At 45.2% G+C, this 21,164-nt stretch overlaps 1 long non-coding RNA gene across 2 annotated transcripts; it reads left to right on the forward strand.

Annotated features, from left to right (window-relative positions):
• The first annotated feature begins 795 nt into the window (after positions 1-795).
• On the forward strand, positions 796-20,205 carry LOC109500665. Of its 2 annotated transcripts, XR_002742985.2 has the most exons (5): positions 796-995; positions 7,282-7,444; positions 9,542-9,742; positions 12,531-12,757; positions 19,564-20,205. It is a non-coding gene; the product is annotated as an uncharacterized LOC109500665 (long non-coding RNA). The 2 variants fall into 2 exon arrangements; XR_006599191.1 differs by lacking the exon at positions 12,531-12,757 and having other exon boundaries at positions 802-995.
• Positions 20,206-21,164: the final 959 nt, after the last annotated feature.

Consider the following 21,164-nt stretch of genomic DNA (forward strand, 5'->3'; position numbering starts at 1 on the left):
GGAAAGAAGAGTGGCACTCAGGTTCCTGCATGGATGGTCTGACCATTCATTAAAATAGGAAGTTCAGGAAGAGGCCAGGGGTCCAATCAAAGAGTTTCGTCTTTAACAGACTGACAGGAGATTGAGGCTTGGAGCGGAGAGGTCACTGGGAAAGCAGACCGGGCATGTGGGCCTCACCCGCCTCACACCTGCTCCCATCTGTGTGATAGGTTAGTGTTCTGTGTAAATGGGTTTTGGAGAAAATAGTCTATAACCACGGAAGATACTTTTAGAAACACCAGCTGTAGGCAATGGGGAGTCACTGAAGGATTTCAATCAGGGAAATGCATTGAATGGAATTGTGTTTGCATCTGCCTTAGATCAGGAGAAAGGAGAGGGAAGAGGTTTGAATCATGGCAGGGGGCCCTCACCAGCTGTTTAGATTTGGGCAAATTAGCCAAACCCTCTGGGCCCCAGGTTCTTCGTCAGCAAAGTGGACCTAGGACTTCCTTCCTCCCAGGGTTGTTATGAGAATTGTAATTAAAATGCCTAGGATAAGAAATACTTAATACGTGTTGGTTCTCTTGTCTGTGACTAAGCACCTATTGGCGCAATTCAGCAAGTGGGGTGGCTGGAGGTGATTCTAGCAGTCTCCCCAGGGAGGGGTGGGCAGAGTCCAGACTGCTGGGTTAAGTGGGTCAGGGCCACGCCGATGAGTGTGGGGTTGGAGGCCCGGATTCAAGGTGGTGCTGTTGATCGTGTTCAGGGGGAGAAGAGGAGCATTTGGAGTTTGGTCAGGTAGAGGGGCCATCTGATAGCCATTTGTATAAACAGGCCCCGTGATCCTACTAGACCCTAAAGCCACTTTGCACTTGTCTTTCCTCATCAGCACCCACTCTTCCTCTTTTAGTCTCTGCTGCTGCCACTAACCACTGCTCAGCTCACGGCCTTCTTCCTCTTCCCAGTGCCCACGACCTCCTGAGACTCTCCACTTCTCACAAGCCACCAGCCCATGTGTAAGTGCTCTCTGTTTTAACCCCAGGACTTGGTTTCTGCCTCTCTACAGTTAGGGGTGCTAGTTGCTCAGGTGTGAGCTCTTTGCTTCCAAAGATGGGGATGTTTTCTTTTTACCTGGTTCTCTCCATGTCTAGAACCCTGCTGCCGTCTCCTTGCTTTCCAGCCACTGCCTTTGCTGTACCTCATCTCGTGGGCAGTATCCTGAGTGACAGTGGGAAGTGGGGTAGTGGCTGGCTAGCCACAGGCCGCACCAGGCAGCAGGACCTGGGCAATGGCCCTGTGACCCTTGATCCTGGTGAGGATGCCTTTCATTGGTGGGAAACCGCATGCCCCCTGTTCAGACTGTAATCAGGCTGGTGGCCGGGACGTGTGGATTCAGAGCAACATGGTATGTCCTGAAAGCTCTTCCCTCTGAGCCATGGTGAGGCCTCTGTATGGCTTACCCGCTGCATGGCTTACCCGCTGCATGGCATGGGGTAAGCTTGGGGGTGGCCAGACCATCTTTGAACCTCCAAATCTGGGCTTCTCTTTCAGAACACCTGGCCCCTCTTTGTTTTCCTCTCTCTCCTTTTTCTGGGCTTTTGTTGCTGAGCGGACACTGTTTTAAGTCGGTTAGTTCACCTTATAAGCCACATTTTGGTCTCAGCCTAGGAGCTCATCTGTCTGGGAGAGATGGCACTATCAGCATTCTAGGGGCTGGCTGCCTCCAACATGAGTCCGCAGGCATTTTCCTGGGCTCACCCTTTACAAAGCATGTGCACGTCTCCATTTCAGAATGGTATGGCCTATGACGTTGCCAACAAAGTCTTAGTTGATTACGAATATACAAAGATTTTTTCTTTTTAAGTCAGTCTTGAGGCATGATTTACATATCATAAAATGCATCCATTTTATTTATCTTTTAAATGTTTTATTGATTTTTGAGATAGAGAGCGTGAGCAGGAGAGGGACAGAGAGAGAGGAGGACAGAGGATCTGCGCTGACAGCAGTGACCCTGATGCAGGGCTCAAATTCACACACCATGAGATCATGACCAAAGCCGAAGTCAGGGGCTCAACCCACTGAGTCACCCAGGCGCCCCCCAAGATGCATCCATTTTAAAAATACAATTGGATGACTTTTGACAAATGTATACTTCCCTGTAGCCAGCACCACAATCAAAATACAGAACATTTCCATCACCCCACATGGTTCTTTGTGCCCCTTGGCAGTCATCCCCCTGACCCCTAGCCCCAGGCAGCTACATATCTACTTTCTGTCAGTACAGATTAGTTTTGCGTTTTCTAGATTTTTGTACACATAAATCATACAGTATGTTTACTTTCCTGTCTTATGGTCAGCATAATGTCTTTGAGATTCATCCATATGATAGCATGTTATTAGTAACTTATCCTTGCTTTAGCTGAGCAGTATTCCATTGTATGGAAATCACACGATTGGTTCATCTCTTTACCTGTGTGTCCAGTGTAGGGGGTATTATGACTACAAATGCCTTTTCTGATTCTGGATGTAGCACCTGGAGTAACCATGGCTGTTGCCCTTAGAGAGCTTGAAATCTTGGCAGGAAGAGGCTTAAATGATGCGATATTCGTGGAGGTGTATTATTGGTTGTAATCAACTGCAGGGATGCTTAACAGTTGTACCAGGTGTGATAGAATAGTCAGAGAGTGAGGGAGTACAGTGGGAGGGAGTCACCGTTATTTTATCTGGGGGGGGGGTGGTATGTTAAAGCTCCATCAAGTGAATGGGGACTAAGGAGCAAGGGGCAGGGGAAGTGCTCCTGGGAGTAGACAGGAGTGGAACACAGGAGGGAGCAATCCTGGCAGACGGGAAGGGCCATGCGGATTCCATCAGACCTGGAATAGAGAAGTTGTGTTCAGTGAGAGGAAGAGAAAAGGGCTGGAAGGCCTTGAACACTGGGATTAGAAGCTCAGAATTGATGTCCCAGGCAAAAAGAATGGAGGTGCTGTAGGTTTTGAGCAGGGAAGGGCAAAAGCTGTATTTTTGAAAGATTCCCATCATTCGTGGGCAGATTAGCTTGAATGGAGCAAAGAATGCAAGAATAGAGATAACAAACAGTAGGTGTTCATTTGAGCTCATTTTCTGGCCAGCTTCAAGGGTGGCCTCCCCAGCTGCAAAACATGCCTGGTCATAGAGTGGGGCCGAGACACAATGGGGGTGGGAAGTCGCACAACATACCTCTGTCATGGTGTATTAGTTTTCTGTCGGTGCATAACAATTACTTCAAAATCAGTGGCTGAAACAACATGTTTTGTTTTGTTTTGTTTTGTTTTGTTTTGTTTTAATCGCACGGTTCTCTGAGTCAGTAGTTGGGACATAGGTTAAGTAGAGTTCTCAGCTCATGGTCTCATCAGGCTAAAATCAAGGTGTTGGCTGAGGCTGTGTTCTCATTTGGAGCTCAGGATCCTCTTCCAAGTTTATTCAGGGTGTTGACACAGTTCGAGTCCTGCACTTGTAGGGTTGAGGTCCCCACTTCCTTGCTGATCTAGGGGCTGCCCTCAGATTCCAGCCAGGTGGCCCCCTCCATAGGTCATTCACAACATGGCTGTTTGCTTTCTTCCAGACCAACAGGAGAGAGCCTACTGTCACTTTATCTCTTTTAAGGGCATTCCAGATTAAGTCAGCTTCACCCAGGATAACCTCCCTTTCGGTTGACTCCAGGGATCTCAATTACATCTGTAGAACCCCTTTTTGCCATGTAAAGTAATGTAATCATTGGAGTGATATCATATTTATAGATCCCACTCATGCTGAAGGGGAGGAGATCAGGCAGGATGTACACCAAGGAGTGGGTGGCTGGGAGCCATCTTCGAATTCTGCCTACCACACGTGGTTTGGTTTCTCTTTTGACTCCCCGTTTCCTTTACCTGTAAGCGAGGAGTTGTTGGCTAGGTCCTCTCAGAGGTTCTGCTCTGTGTTTTCCCTTCCTTTATGATTATGGACTCAAGGTGGAAGCTCTGTTACCAATCCTCTTCTCCAAAATGTGACTGAAAGGTTGTGGTGACCTGCTGGGCAAAGATGGCTGACTGTCATTGATAAGGGTGTGTGCTGAGGGAGAGGACAGCCAAGTGACAACAGGTGGGTACGTTGTGGAATGGGTGGTTGGTGTAGTTGTTAGGGCTGTCCACACATACACCCTTTCCTCTCCTTCTGAGCAGCACATGGTAGGACTGCTTACTTTGACCAATGGAATGTGAGCAGGTGTGATGTCTATAATTCTGAGTGGGAGTTTTCAGAGCCAGTGTGTGTGTTTTATGTCGCTATTTTTTCCTCTGCCACAGTGACTAATAAGATTTGAGACAGTGGCTGCTCCTTTAGCCTGGGTCCCTAGGTGAGGGTATGCAGAGCAAAGCCCCAGCCAACCCACCTTGGACTGTGGCATAAACAAAAAATAAACCTTTGTTGTTTAAAGATCCTGAGATTTGGGGTTGTTTGTTACTGCAGCATAACCTAGCCTATCCCTGGCTGATACAAAGGACAGTATCAATGTTAATCTTGCTGCCACCTTCTCTCTCTTTTAATTGAAGCCTAATTAACCCACAATATTAGTTTCATTACAACATAATGATTCAATACTTGCATAATTTTATGACCACATGTGTCACCATACATGGTTATCAATTTTTTTCTCGTGATGAGAAATTTTAAGATCTATTCTCTTAGCAACTTTCAAATATGCGGTGTGGTATTAACTGTAGTTGGCATGCTGTATATGACATCCCCATGACTTATTTATTTTATAACTGGGAGTTTATAGATTTTTTAAATGTTTATTTATTTTTAAGAGAGACAGAGACAGAGTATGAACGGGGCAGGGGGGGGGGGGGCAGAAGAGAGGGAGACAGAATCCAAAGCAGGTTCCAGGCTCTGAGCTGTCAGCATAGAGCTTGACACAGGGCTTGAACCCATGAACTGCGAGATCATGACCTGAGCTGAAGTCAGAGGCTTAACTGAGTGAGCCACTCAGGAGCCCCGGGAGTTTACGGCTTTTAATGTGCTTCACCCATTTTGTATACCCTGTAAGGCCCCCTGTCTCTGGCAACCACCAGTCTATTTTGTGTATCTATGAACTTGGTTTTGTTTTTTGTTTCTGTTTAGATTCCACGTGTAAGAGCAATCGTACAGTATTTGCCTTTCTCTGTCTTATTTCACTTAGTGTATTGCCCTCAAGTTTTATCCATGTTGCACATGGCAAGATTTCACTGTTTTTTATAGCTGAATAATGTTCCATTGTATCTGACTATAGCACATTTTCCTTATCCATTCATCTATTGATGGACATTTAGGTTGTTGTCTATGGAACTTCTCACCTTAGCCTGATCCATTTTCTTCTGTGAGATATAGCTGTAAGACCCAATCCAAAAACCTTCATGAAAAGTGATGGTGTTGCTGTGTCGTCTTGTATTTTCTTTCTGTCATTCAAGCAGGACTACCCACCTGCTCACTGAGAAGATGCTTTCTCACACCCTGGGACCTTGGCCATTATGACAAATAAGCTATTTTTGTTTGAGAACAAATACGTGTAATTAGCACATTTGGGGAAAGCAGCCAGGCAGGTGCACCCTCTCCTGATTTGGATGTGCTTGATGCAGTTTCCCTGTCCCCACTTTCTGAAAATCTCAATTACCGTGCAGTCCACACAGACCCTGGCTCTTTTCCTTTCCTACACCTGTAATTTGTCCGTCATGTTGACGACTTTATCATTCTTGTGTTTACAGACTTGCGTGTTGACTATGTCTCTCTCTTAGATCTCTCTTTTCTGCCACTTAACTGTTTCTCTTTCCTGAGCATTTTGAAGGTCTGTCCCTTCTCTGACGTCTTGTCAAATGCTCCTTGTTTGCTTCCCTTCCTCTGAGGACTGTTTCCCCCTTTTCTTCGTAGACCTGCCTTTGCAACCCTCCACTAAGGGCTTTCTTCTCCTGCTCCCTCATATCTTAGGGCTTCAGGAGATGCCTCTCTACTGGGACTATCTACAAGCCTCCATCTGGCTCTCAAGACTGTTGTCCCTGCTACACAACTGCCTGATGGGGGGAAGCACAGGGCCTTATTGGACTGTCACACAGTGATCATATACAACAATCCGGACTCCTCCCAAAGACAGCATAAATCATTGGTGACTGCAGGTGGAGATCCATGTGGGGCACATAGGCAGGGACCAGCCTCAAGTAAAGACTGAAAATAGTTGCTGCTATGGGAAGAAATAAGGCACAAGAGCATGCCGTGGTGTCAGTTATGCTGTGGTGTAAAGAGGAGGGAAATAAAACAGCGAGAATCTGGCAATTATAACAATGATAGCCAGTCGTTAACAAACACTTATAGTGTGCCAATTACTCTGTAGACACCTGCTATGGTTTATCTCCTGCATGATATTTCCTATGTGGTAACAGAAGTCTCATGCCCATCTGTCTGATGAGGAAATCAAGGCTCATGGCGTTTAGGTAGCTGGCCTAACGTAACGCAGCAAGTAAGCAGAGAGCTGGGATGAAATCCTGGACAGGACAGCTGGTTCCAGAGCCCATGCCCCTACCCAGGAAAGCATGGTGCCTCAAGGCAAGGGGAAGGAAGAGCCCCACGTGCAGGATGGTTGTTTGTTGCCAGTGCTTATAATGATTCCCTTCACTGCAGGGTGCAAGGCCTGCTACCCACCGGCCCCTCCACCTTCCTTCCTAGCTCCTGTACACAATGCAAACTGAAGAAGCCCCAGTTTGAATTCTTCCCTTGCTGGTCCTAAGAGCCTAGAGCCGCGGGGTCCAGACCATGGGTTCAGGGGTCGACTTGCTTCCGCCTGAGGCAGTGCAAGATGGGCTTTGAGTTTACAGCTCAGCCAAGGCAGGCACCCACCCAGGGAGGTTGGACGGCCTTGCCTTTCAGAATAGGAGAGAATTGAATCATTGTTACATCAACTCCCCTGACACTTTCAAAACTATGGCCTCCCGCCCTCCTTCCTCTGCAGCTTTTCTCTGCCTATAAAATGAAAAGCAGATTGCCTTGCCGGGGGGCTCCAAGCCGGCCCACATCGGAGGTGTGTGAGGAGGGGAAGCACAGCGTGCGAGGGCGTCTGGGCCATCTGCTTCTCATTGACCGCGGTGCCGCCATGGAACACAATGGGCCTGTGTGCAGCCTGCCCCCAGAGCGGCCGCAGCGGTGACCCTGGGCCTGCTGCCTGGCAGGCTGGGGAGTGGCCCCAGAGGCTGGGATCTGCTTTCCTAGAGTGTGGGGGTGGTTCCCCCTCATCTGACCATTTCTTCTTTCTTTTCTTCCTAGAAAGATGGCTTTCAGCTGTTTCCTCAAGACTCCTGGTAACCTCTTGAAAAAGCCGTATTTATTGTATGTGTGTTTTAACATTATAAATGTAATCTGCATTTGATGCACAAAACCCAGAAGAGTAAAAAAGAAGCGAAAACTCGTGACAGTCCCACTACCAAGGGTTAGTATGTGTTCTGCCAGTCTATTTTCCGTGAATGTTTTTCAGCATTGTTTTTAAAGACATTAATGACCTAATTATACACTTCTGATTTAGGCATCGTTCTAAGTACTTTGCCTGGATGCTCTCAGGCTGCATATAGTACAGCCCTGTTACGTCAACACTTTTATTACCACCATTTTTACAAATGAAGGCGCTGCAGTTTAGAAGGGGCAGGAAATCTGCCCAGGACTTCCCAAGACGACGGTGGGGCCAGGATTCAGTAGCAGGCTGGGCTCTGCAGATTCCACAGCTCCAAACCACCTCACGATACACATCTGTGTGGGATACAGAGTAATGTGTGTCCAGTTTTTCACTGAACAACAAATTGGGACTAATTTCTCATTCTTTTGATAGCCCTCTACACATGGGTTTTACAGTTGCCTGTATCCCGCTGCACAGACTTATCTTAACCTTTGTAGCCACTTCCCTGGTTTTGGATTGTTCCAGGTTTTGCCGTTGTGATCCTGAGATGATCACTCAGTACAGATTTTTTAAGCCCATCTCCCATGATTTGATGGTAGTGGAATTCTGCGTGAATGGACACACACACCTGAAAGAATTTTGAAAGATTAGCAAATCACCTTTAAGAAAAATTATACCTGCAACATTCGGTATTATAATCTTCTATCAAACTGGCAAGCATTTTTATTTTATTATTTTTTTAATGTTTGTTTGTTTAATTAATTAATTAATTTTTGGGAGAGGAGAGAAAAGCAAGCCAGGAAGGGGCAGAGAAAGAGGGAGAGAGAAATCCCAGCAGGCTCTCTGCTGTCAGCATGGAGCCCAACGCGGGGCTCAAACTCATGAACCATGAGATCATTACCTGAGCTAAAACCAAGAGCCACCCAGGCGCCCCAGCATTTTAAAAAATTTATATCTAACTTTTAAACTTTTAAGTTATTTTTTTAGTGATCAAGCAATGAACTTTCTTATTTATTCATTGTCAATTTTAATTTATTCTTTTGTAAATTTACTGCTTATGTTCACCTAGTTTTCTACTGTGTGTGTGATTCATTTTTAGATTGACTTGCAGAAACTTATTAGATTAAGGATATTAATCCTCTGCTTTCTGGATTGCAAATAGGTATCTCAGTTTGTCTTGCTTTTAGTCAGTTTCATCCTAAGATAAAATTCAATTCGGTTTACCTTAGGATGTTTTTGCATTTTCGTTAGAGGCTGATTTATTGATCTTTTTCTTTGTGCCTGCTTCCTTTACTTTTTTTTTTAAACTTTCTTCTGTCTCCTCAGCAATATGACATAAACATTCATGTTGAATGTGGATTTTATCCTGTTGCTCAAAATTAAACTTGCTACAACATGAACTAAAGCACTGAGATGTCAGAGTGGGTGACTCAGTGATAGAAGAGAGTGAAATGAAACTGTACCAGCTAATTACCCAGGAAAACACAACCCAATAACACATCGATCCTGAAACGGAGATGTAGACTGACACAGTTATGTTGTTTTATCTTATCACACAACTACAGGAGAAAGAAATGTTTATGTGTTTATTTTTTGGTATGATTTGTCAAACTCCTAAGGAAGATATCACCATTTCTTACCTTATGAATGGAATTCATATGTATTTTCTTTAAATATCAGAAAGTGTTGCTTAATTTTCTTCATAATCATTATAAAGCTAACATTTTATGACTTGAAGCACTTTTTAGCATAGAACTGCACCCAGTTTCTACATATTCAGAGTTAAGATATCATCTATATTCTGCCACAGAGCTCAGAAGCAAGGAGTGCCATCCTGATCCCAGCTTCAAGTCCCCAGTCCAGATGCCTCCATGCCTTCTCAATTTCTTCTCCATGGAAAGGAATAGAAATCTTATAGGTCAACAAGTATGGGGTGGATTCCAATTTGCAAAACCTTTATAGATGGCCTCATTTACTTATATACATGGGGAAAGGTATCCAAAAGACAGGAAGAAGCAGTAAAATATCTACATGAGTGATCTACCATACTGTTGAGAAATACCACTGAATGCCAGTGTTACTCCAATGTTACATTTCCTTGGCCTCTCTTTTTTTCCTTCCTTTAATCTATTCCAGACACGCTCATTGGCAAAACCCAACCAGAAGCCAGAGCAGAGAGCCTGGGCACTGTGTCCTATAGAGGTTACAGATCCAAGTTCACAGACCAAGGTCGAGAGACGTGGAGAATGGGTCTCATGGCAAGCAGAAGCAGAGAGAATTAGCCAGGATAAAGACGAGAAGAAAATTAAAAATCCTTCGGAAGTCCACCCTCCAGAGGTAACTTTGATTAACACTTCGGTCAGTTTGCAATGAGTTTGTCATACGGGTTACTTTTATACAGTTGAGATCTACTACATAATTGCTTTTGAAAGCATAGTTAACCAGGAAACCGAGGTCCAAATCAAAAACTGTTTTAAGAAGGGTTTGATGACAGATAATCATTGTATCTGAGTGGTTTATTAACTTTCCAAATATGTTAAAACATGCAGATGCACGCGCATGTGCACACACACACACACACACACACACACACACACAAAATGACCCAAGTCATTTAATGGGAGAATTTTTTCCCCAAAACTATTGCTCTAGCTTCTTGAAATGTAAATGCTCTTTTTTCTTACACTGTGAGACCAACTATTCTTTCATGGACAAAATTAAGATTTTTCGGTTTATTAATTTTTTTAAATTGCAGTATCCTGAGTATATGATCAGAGATAACAAATGAATGACACATTTACTGCCATATTCCATTGGATTCCCCAAGACAGACATCACTCACTGATCCCCTCCTTCTTTCCTCTGGAGTGTCCATGTGGCTCGGTTTCCTCCCCAGCACAACAATCCTCAGTACAGTAAGTCTCATAAATTGAGGCCTATTCCTGGCCATCAAGTTCAGCAATCATTAAGAATAGAAGTATACTACCCGATAGTTTCCGTGGCCATCAACCATGGCAGAAGATTCTTCCTAGATGTGAAGCGAGAGATACAGCACCAAAAAATCCATTTCTTAGCCTCAGCAAAACTGCGCAAGCTGAAAAACAGCTGAGGAAAATAAGTGAAGAGATGAGGTAAAGTGGCAGAACTCTCCACCAAAGCAACCCAACTGGATTTTGAGTTTGGGATCTCCAGAAAAGAAGAAGTGCATATCCACAACCCCCCATTCTCACATTCTTGGAGTTCATGATCTCAGCCACCAGCCTAAGTCTGTTTTGTAAGCTTATGTGTCCAGGAATGTCTATTGCCCTTGCTCCGAAGACTGCAAAGTGATGGGGTCCCCACTTTTTCCCTCCAGAACCCTCTGAAGGCTGCTCCACAGAGAGTGGTAAAAGAAGTCTGAGGCCAATCAATATTTTATGTTCTTTATAAGAAGTTGTTTTTTCTTCCTTGATGCCTATAATGTAAAAGTAAATTATTCTTAATATTCAAATATTTTGCTAGAATGTGTTTTAAATGAAGCCCCTGTGTGATGGGTCCTGAAGGCCATCCATCACTAGGTTTGGAAATTCACCAAAATGACTCCCAGAACTCTGCCTGAAGTATCCTTGTGGCTAAGATATATTATAGCAAAGTCATAGGAATATGCAGCTAGCTTATAAGGGGAAAGGCACAAGCAAGTCTGGCGGAATATAGGCTTCTTTTTCCTCTCTCCCTTCTCTTAGGGGTCACAGAGAGCTCACTCTTCCCCTGGCAAGGAAAACGGAACAACATATGTGTGATGTGTCTGCCCAGGGAAGCCCATTAGAGACTCCATTCTCAACTTTTTTATTGGCGTCTGATCATATAGGCCCTCCAGCTAGCGTGGACCAAAATTCCAGACTCCCAGAAGGAAAGCAGGTGTCAGTGTATACCCCAGCATTTGTAAAAACAGTTCAGGCACTGTGAGCCACTCTTTCCAGTTAGGCGAAGTTTTCTGTGAGTGTAGGGAACTAGTTACCAGCCAAGTTCCCAGACACCAGCCAGCATGGCTTCCTAAGGGCAGTGGCTTCAGTTGCTTTATTAACTATTTTCTGCAGAGCCCTCTTTCAGTTTATTTTTCCTTAGAATGTGATGAGCCTCTTCAAATTGCATACTAAATAAAGTTGTCTTTAATTCTTTCATCATTGCTTTGGTTCTGGTTGTACAAGTTTCTTCCTTAAGACATTCTATAATTCTTGAATTTGGTGAGATAGTCAAGGAGGACACAACCTCTCCTCTTCTTTCCTTTCCTTTCCTTTCCTTTCCTTTCCTTTCCTTTCCTTTCCTTTCCTTTCTTCCCTTCCTTCTTTCCTCCTTTCCCTTTCTTTCCTTTCATTTTCTGTTTCTTTCTTTCTTTCTTTCTTTCTTTCTTTCTTTCTTTCTTTCTTTCTTTCTTTCTTTCTTTCTTTCTTTCTTTCTTTCTTTCTTTCTTTCCTTCCTTTCCTTCCTTCCTTTCCTGAGAGAGAGCACAAAGTGAGTAGGGGCAGAGAGAGAGAGGGAGAGAGAGAATCTCAAGCAGGCTCCCCATTCTGTCTGCCTGGAGCCCTACTCAGGGCTCAAACTCTCAAACTCTGAGATCATGACCTGAGCCAAAATCAAGAGTTGGACGCTCAACCAGCTGAGCCACTCAGGCACCCCTCTTCCTTTTTATTCCCATCACTTTGCCTGTCTTCTCTGCATTCTCTTCTATTTCCATGCTTGTCCTCCATGTTACTCGTTCATGGTTCTATGGTCTCAGCTCTGCTTCCTGCACCCCTAATGCAGGGTTGGGAGGTAGGTTTTTGTCTGGTATAGTATTAAAAACCTCTAAATTGCAAACCTGAGTGCTTTTTCCTCAGATGTTATTTTCGTGTTGTTGCTTCTCCCCCTCCAGCCTTTCTCCACAGTGAGAAGTCTATCTCGATCCATTACTTTCCATAAGAGAGGTCGTGGGGGCTTAGGCTTATTGCTGCCCCCGTCATTGGGGGTGGTGTCTGTCAAAAGTCCTTTCCAGGAGTTGAGTCATAGATTGTGGTGCAACTTCCCGGTCTTGCTCCTAGTGACCATCAGGTAGCATTTACTGAGTATCTGTTAACTGAAATCCTTCTTCTCCTGCCCCGCTGGATAGCTCTCTGACGCAGTGGAGACATGGAGAATGTAGAAAGAACGGTGCCCTCGTGTGCCTGCCTAGGGGCTGTGCCATCTGCAGGCTGTGACTGTCGTGTCATATCTGTGAAGACTCCCGTCCTGGGCTGCTGTGGAGCCTCATTCTTCCCCACCCCCGTTTCCCAGGACATGAAGAGAGGGGTGCCCATGGACGCAGCACTCTGGATGGTGTCCTGATATTTCGGACAGGTCAGCCCTGTGGTTCTGGTTTTAGGGATCTTGGCTCATGGAATGAGAGGTCCTGACGTGGCACTTTTAATCCAGTTCGTTGCCTGGCATTTGTTTGAATATTGATCCTAACTCGCTGAATGATGTTTTTACTGTTTCCAATGTTTCCAGTCTTAGGTATTTTCATGAGAAGTTGGGAAGGGCTTGTTAGGGAGCTATTAACCAAGCATCATTTAAAAACTCGAGTTCTAAGGAAGCTTCTAATTAAGGAGCTATCTGGGCTCACAAAGAATAAAGCGCTGGAAGCAGCCAACAAAGATTAGAGTCTCATTAAGGGGCTAAGACAGGTACATGTGGAAAATAACCCACAATCCCAGACAGTGTATTTTGATGGGTGCTCTGGGAGTACAGCAGCCTGGGACTCGGGCACTCCGGCTTCTCCTTCCTGCCTCCAGCATGGACTTGCTGTGTGACCTCGGACAAGGCAGGGCTCCCTTCTGGAACTCTCTTGCCTTGTTTACAAATGAGGGAATTGGTCTAGAGAGTTCCAGTATGCCTCCAGCTCCAACATTCTTCATCTTTCTCAGCTGTTGTGATTCAGTGGGAATTCTGTAGAAAGGAGGGATCGTCTGCCCTTGGACTGAGGGATCACCTCTAAAGGCCAAAGAAGCAGAAACTACAGACCCCTCCCTGAGTCCTGCCTCCATGCTGGGAGTGCCTGCATACCTCCAGGGCTGCTCAACTCCATGTCTCTTGCTTGTCTCTTTGTCTCCTAGATTTCCTTACGCATAATGGCCTGTAAACGATATGAGCATGAAGTTTACAAAGGTCTTGTCTGTTTGAATCATCCTGCCTGTGTGCATGTATGTGTTCAGTGTAGCAGAAAATGGATGTCAGAGCCTTTTTAAAAGGGAAAAGTCCATTCTCCCTTTTATAATTGATTCATAATTTAGCCCTAAGGAGTTGGGTGTTGCTTCCTTCTGACAATAAGCCATGACCCTTTTGTTAGGCCAAGTTTAGACAAGAGGTCTAAGGCTCGAGTGAGTAACTTCTGATACATCAGGGTGTGCGGAGACCTCGGGACCTGGCCTGGATCCTCCTCTGCTCCAGGTAGAGTTTCTTCCTGTGTTCAGAATTCCATATTCTCCGTGAGTGTCTGGCAGGCAGAGGTGAGTCAGCACCCATGGAGACAGCAGCCTGGCACGCTGCTGTCTGAAGAGGCTGGTCTTAGGTATGACTCCCCCAACCCTGCCCTGCCTTGGGTCGGTGAGATAAAGACCTGGGGCCTCAGGGACTGTCCTCCCCGTGGGGACACTGCTGCCTGGCTGTCCTCCTGAGCGGGAGGCCCTGCTTTCCTCCACTGTGTCTCATGTGAGAACTCCTCACCCCGCCACCCCCGTCCACCGCCAGGATAGGAGGGCAGGGAGCTAATTTAGCAGATTATAAGACACCACCAAAACCAGGTACTCAGGTTGACGCAAAATCCTCATGCGGGGGATAAATAATCTAACTGGCTGTTGATCTGCAACCCAATAGAGAGATCATCGAAAGTGCTCCCTGGTAGTTGTGTTAGAGTTTCCCCTTCTTCTGAGACAAACTGCTCATACTGGTGCCATGCACCCATGGACACAGGTCTTTGCACCCATACTTGCAGGAGAGAGGAGAGTGGGGAGAACTGTTGTTATCATTAGTATCTGTGAAATGTTGCAAGAGGGGGAAACGCACGCATCCCAAAGGATCTTTCTCTGTGGCTGCCCCGGACTTTGCTGCCTGAGGGTCAGCAGAAGATCGTGCCTTCTCTGCTTCCCCAGCTGGGTCACAGCATTTTCCAGAGTGTCCCGTATTCGTCTGTGTGGCTGTCTCTCCATCAGTCTGCACGCCATGTCCACTCCTCACCTCAGACGCAGCCTATGCAGAGCACATGCTCAGTGCTCAGCAGCAACTGCTTACACCGAATAAATAAGTCAGCTCAAGACTTCGCTAAAGAGCAGAGAGAACAGCCTTCCCCAGAAGGCACCCACACGGCCTGCATGTGTTCGGTTTCTGTAGTGGATAAATATTTACTGAGCATCTACTCTATGCCAGGTATTCTTTTAGATACTGAGGATACAGCAGTGAACAGGACGAGTAAGATTCCTACCCGCAAGGAGTTCGAATTTAATGAGGGGACAGATAACAACCAACCAACAAATCAAATGGCAGCAGTTGTTAAAGGAATGAAAATGAATAGAGAGTGATAAGGGTCGGGAAAGACCTGTGTCCTTTAAAGCGAGTTCTGAGGACAAAAGAAGGGAGACAGAGGGAAGAGCCTTCCAGATGGAGGAGACAGCTAGTGCAAAGGTCCTGAGGCAGAACTAAACGTGGCATGCTAGAGAAACAGGAAGAAGTCATCCAGATGGCTAAAAGGGTGCAGAGTGGAAGTGGGGAGTGGGTGGCGTGGGAATAAAGAAGCGGGTGGGCCGAGGCCAGATCACCTGGATTAGTCTACCTGTGCCATGAAGCCACTAAGGTGCTCTAAGCAGGGTGGGGGAGAGTGGCACAAATCTGTTCATGGAGGCATTTTGAGAAGACCTCGTGATCAAACCAGGGTCTCATCCTTCTGTGGGGATGACCCTTCCACTGTCATGCTGCTTTTAAGGGAGGGACGTGACTTTCTGCTGCTCTTTCCTCACTTGCTTAGCCCTTCCGGTGCACGTTTGGGCCTGTAGAGGAGAGAGACTGGCTCTCAGGAGGACAGAAACCACAACTCCGGGCTTGAAAGCACTGAACAACTCCACCCTGGCCAGGGCTCTTTGGTTTTGTGTGTGTGTGTGTGGTTAGTTTATTTATTTATTTTGAGAATGAGAGAACCAGGGAGGGGCAGAGAGAAAGGAGAGAGACAGAATCCCAAGCAGGCATGGAGCCTGACGGGGGTCTCAAACCCACAAGCCCACGAAACATGAGATCATGACCTAAGCTGAAACCAAGAGTCAGATGCTTAACCGACAGAGCCCCCCAGGCACCCCTGACCAGGGCTGTTTTAAACTGTAAGTGAGAGAGACACCACACGAACCAGCTAAAGTCAGAAAGGGAGTTTGTTGGCTGCCAAGACTGATAGTGACTGTGCTTGAACTTGAAGGGTTCAGTGTCAGCAGGACTGTCTCTGTCAGCTGTCACTCTGTTTCTCTCTTTGCACTGACTTTATTTTCTCTTACTCTAGCAGAGCTTCCTCCCAGATGCCTTCAGTTCTGCAAGGTAGAGTGTCTGTCCTGGACCTCATGCCTCAGGGGGCCCCATGCTTTGGAGTAACTTCCTTGAAATTACTGGGGCTGGAGCCATCAGTCCTTTCATAGGTGCTCTGGTCCTCATTTCTTCCATTAGGTCCCTCTTTCACCTACAGAGTCAATCACAGGCTGGGAGGAACTTGAGAACTCACATCCGTGGGGTTATCCTGTGGCCCTGTGGACAGGCCCCAGTTCCAGGATGATGGTCTGATGAGTAGTTCACTCTCCCAGGGTAGCATGGTATTTCTTTCACTGGATCTCACAAGATGGCCATCAGAATGATGCTGACATGCTGATTTGGGATGACTTTAAAAAAAATTTTTAATGTTTATTTTTGAGACAGAGAGAGAGACACCCAGTGCAAGTGAGGAAGGGGCAGAGAGAGAGGGAGACACAGAATATGAAGCAGGCTTCAGGCTCCCAGCTGTCAGCACAGAACCCAACACAGGGCTTGAACTTACGAACCGGGAGATCGTGACCTGAGCGGAAGTCAGATGCTTAACCCACTGAGCCACCCAGGCGCCCCTGATTTCGGATGACTTTTACTCCCATCTGACACAGGATGAGTTCAGAGTTCTGGGCTACCATGACTCTTGGGCTCAAGGTGCATGTGAAGGCCTGAGCATCAGTCTCTCCTGTTCATGTCCTGATTGTGCCCTTTTAGTCTGTAACCCCCGAGTATGGCCTGTTGGTGGCAGGCGTCCTTTATCCTGTCCCCTGCTGCTGTACCACCCCACACTACACCACATGTCAGGATCTATACCACATGGCCATGCCTCTCTCCCTCGAGGGTTTTGAGACCATTTCTCCACAACCACAATGTGCTATTATAATTGATATTCTCTCTTGCAACAGATTGATTTTTGTGCCCTCCTGGGTTGGTTGTGACGCATGCCAGATAAGGGACAGGCCTTCTTTGTGCAGATGGAGATAACGATATAGCTCTGACCTCTGCCCTCAACCACCTGCATCTTTTCATTTACCTCCCTTCCATGTATGATTGGCTAGGAAGCCTTTATAAAGCCAGGACCGAGTGGCACAGTTTCAAGAAACACAGACCATCTATCTAAATTAATTTCAAAATAGCTCAAGTATTTTTATTCTTTACTCTTTGAAGATTCTGAAGGGAATCTAAGTACATGCTTCACAGCAGTTCTCTACATTTTTACCTGACAGTTCACAGCTTCTCCAGCACAGATTTCTTAAAAATTCATACCCTTCCTGGGCACCTGGGTGGCTCAGTCAGTCGGGCATCTGACTCCTGATTTCAGCTCAGGTCATGATCCAAGCGTCATGGGATTGAGCCCCCTGTTGGGCCCCTCACTGAGTGTCAAGTCTGCTTAAGATTCTCTCTCTCTTTCTCTCTCCCCACCCCCCCACCTTCTGCCCCTCTCCCCTGCTCGTGCTCTCTGAAAAAAAGAAAAAGAAAAAAAATTCTTGCCCTTGCCAAAACACCTAACCCCACAGCCCGTGTGGCCTTTCTTCTTCATTTCTACTCTTCCTCTTAGTATTTAATTACCTAGATCTGTGCTGTCCAGAGTATGGTGGCCACTAGCCACGTATGGCTGTTAAGCACTTTAAGTGCGGCTGATCTGAAAGGAGATGTGCACTAAGTGTAAAAAACACACCGTATTTTGAAGGCTTGATATGAAATTTAAAAAGGAAATTTAAAATAACTGACTGATTTTTTATATTCATTCCAAGTTGAAATGATAATGTTTTAATATATTGAGTTAAATGAAATATGTAATTAAATTAACTTTACCTGTTTCTTCTTGCTTTTTCTAAAATATATATATGTATATAATATATATATACATGTACATATATATGTATATATATGGGATATATGTATATATATGTATATATACATTTTTTTTTGAGAGAGAGAGAGAGAGAGAGCAAGCAGGGGGACGGCAGAGAGAAGGAGACATAGGACCCAAACCGGGCTCTGCGCTGACAACAGCGAGTCCAATGTGGGGCTCAAACTCACAAACCACAAGATCATGACCTGAGCTGAAGTGGGACCCTCAACTGACTGAGCCACCCAGGTGCCCCTCCTTTTGCTTGTTTAGTATGGCTGGTAGAAAATTTTAAGGGGCATATGTTGCTCATGTTATATTTCTTTTGCACAGTGCTGAGTCAGATCAATGAAGACTTCCCAGTTTTCTCCTTTTCCTCCTGCCTCTTCCTCTTTCCTTCCTGGTTCTGTCTTCCTTGACCTGATGTCTTGGTTTGAAAACACAAAAGTCCCACTAAGTGGTCTGGCAGAAAAGAAGCTCTCCCAGATGAGCAAAGGCTCTAGATATAAATACATCAGTCATTTATTTTAAATTTTTTTAATGTTTATTTTTTTTTTGAGAGAGAGACAGCATGAGTGGGGGAGGAGCAGAGAGAGAGGGAGACACAGAATCTGAAGCAGGCTCCAGGCTCCGAGCTGTCAGCACGGGAGCCTGACGCAGGGATTGAGCTCATGAACCTCAAGATCGTGACATGAGCTGAAGTCAGACACTTAACCACCTGAGCCACCCAGGCGCCCGATACATCAATCATTTTTGTCTCATCCCACGTATGTTAAATCGTATTTGCTTTACTTGAGGAACGAAAGGACTTCACTATTGAAATCACCATCATAAAATTTACTACACAGAAAACATCAGATGGAGGGAAAACAGTAATTCTTTTTTCCTGAAACACTTACAAAGTCCACATCTTAATCTAGAGTTTAAATTATTTCATTCATGATTTAACTCCTCGCAAATGTCTGTTGTGTCCAGGCTCTGCCATGATTCTATACTTCTCAGTCGACACATTCATATTAAGACCATTAGCTCTTTTTTATTTAAAATTGGTAGGCAACACTTTCCTATTTTGTGTTTCTTCGCTTGGATAAATGTCTAGTTCCCAGTCCATCATCACCAATAACTTAAGAACCATTTTATTCTTCACTCCAGGAGGCTGTCCCTAACCAGGAAAGCCAGGCTGCTGTGACTCACGCCTCGCATAAAATATGTCTGTTTGGGAAAACAGCCAGAACTATTGCTTGACCTTATGATAAGAGATAAAAAGTAGTTGTGAATACAACAGGAGGATTTGTTCTAAACTTTTAAATATTTTTATTTGATGATCTTTTAAATCTTTTTTTTATTGAAATGCAGTGCACAATGACAGCTAACAAGAGACGTATTCCCACGTCTAAGTGTTCACATATGTGAAAAATAATTGGATGTGGGCTGAATAGATGCATTTGAAACAAATCATGGGTGAAGAACAAGAGACGATCTTTTGCTTGATGATTATTCTCCCTGTGTTAATAAGGGAGTAATTTACCCTGGGTGGTTGCAGCCAAAGATTGAAAAGCTAACCAGTTAATGCTATCAGCCTGTGGTTTTGTTAAGTCAGGAATCGAACTTGGAAAATGGTTCCTTGGAATCTCCAGGGAACAGGGTGGGGCTGGAAAGCCGGAATCCCATGTCTTTGCCCATGAAGAGCACACATATATAATTTTAGGATTTATTAGTTAGTATTTACTAATACTTTGGTTTTGTACATTTAAAATTTCAGACAATTGCTTGTTCATGTTCACTGAGGAAGAGGAAGTCGAGTATTGTGTAATTAAACGGAATCAGGAGAATTTACGCTGATATTTGGTAAGCCATTTCCTCTTCTTACTACAAGTGTCTGATACATGCTTTTCCCGATAAGTAGCAGAACTGCTGTTCTCATCAGAAATTTCGGAGCTGAAATAGAAATCTCTGAGGGGCTGTTTGACTTTGAGGTGGCGTTTTTGTAAGGATTTTTTGGAAACAAGGGGCAGTTGTGAATTTAGATCTTCGAGGACTGTGCTATTACCTCTGACGAGATGAATGTTCAGGCATGTGCAAACAAGTCTCTTGGTGTTTGGCCCAGAAAGCTCGATTGTTTCCCCCTCTGGCCTGCACTTTCTGTGTGAGAGTGGACCCTTGCAGTAGAGCGGGAGTAGGACAGTGATCTAGAGATCTGCACGCTTACCCAAAAGCCCAGCCAGCTTCTCCTGAGTCAGGAAGAGGCCGACTGCACTCCTCAAGAAGTCCCAATGTAGAAGCAGCTTTCAAAGGTCCCTTTCCCCACCCCTCCCCCTCTCTGCGGTGCTTGCCCTCAGCCAAATGCATGGCTGTGCGCTCCTAAAGATCTCAGGACACCTTCCAGCAGCTTTTGCAACCCGTCCCAAGCCTAACACTAGAGCAAATCCTCTAAATGTGTAATATAAATTTGCCCTGGTCTAATCTGGGGACCCCGTGGGGGCGCTGCCTTAATACCACATGTCCAGGTAAGGTATGGAGAGACAGACTGATTTCTATCTCTGTTAAATATGCTCCCTCTTAAGTGATGTGACTAAGGAAGGAACACCTTCTCAAATTTCTCTGGAGGCCTATGGTTTGGTGCTAAGAAGATACGGAGGCAGAAATTTGCGGCTCTTTACTAAATCTTGCCATACACCTGCAGCCTTGTCAGTATAAATTCTGATCTCAGAGGAAAAATGAACTTCAAATGTGACCCACACGGATACATATCAGAACCCTGTCTAATAGATAGGCTGGCAGAGCCATAGAAGAAGTGGGTACCAAATCACCAAGTCAAAAAGATGTCTACACCCCAGTGTTCATTACGGTATTATTTATAATAAATATGGAATATATAACAGATAGATATGGAAGCAGCCCAGATAGCCACTGATGGATGAGTGGCTAAAGGAAATGGGAGGTGCACACACACACACACACACACACACACACACACATACACGGGATGGAATACTATTCAGAAAGAAATAAGGCACTATTGCCGTTTGTGAGAACATGGATGGCCCTTAAGAACAGTATGCAAAGTGAAGTAAGTCAGACAGAGAAAGACAAACTACTGTTTGATATCATTTATACGTGGAATCAAAAGAAGAGAGAACAGACTGGTGGTTGCCAGACTGGGCGGTAGGGGACAGGGGCAGGGGACAAAATGGGTGAAGGGGGTGGGAAGGTACAAACTTCCCATCATAAAGTCCCGAGGGTGTAATGTACAACATGGTGACGATAGTTAATAATACTGAATGGCAAATTTGAAAGTTGCTCAGAGAGTAGATCTTAAAAGTTCTCATCACAAGAAAAAATAATTATATATATGTATGGTGA

Source organism: Felis catus, chromosome A1 (assembly GCF_018350175.1).
Source record: "Felis catus isolate Fca126 chromosome A1, F.catus_Fca126_mat1.0, whole genome shotgun sequence".
NCBI lineage: Eukaryota > Metazoa > Chordata > Mammalia > Carnivora > Felidae > Felis > Felis catus.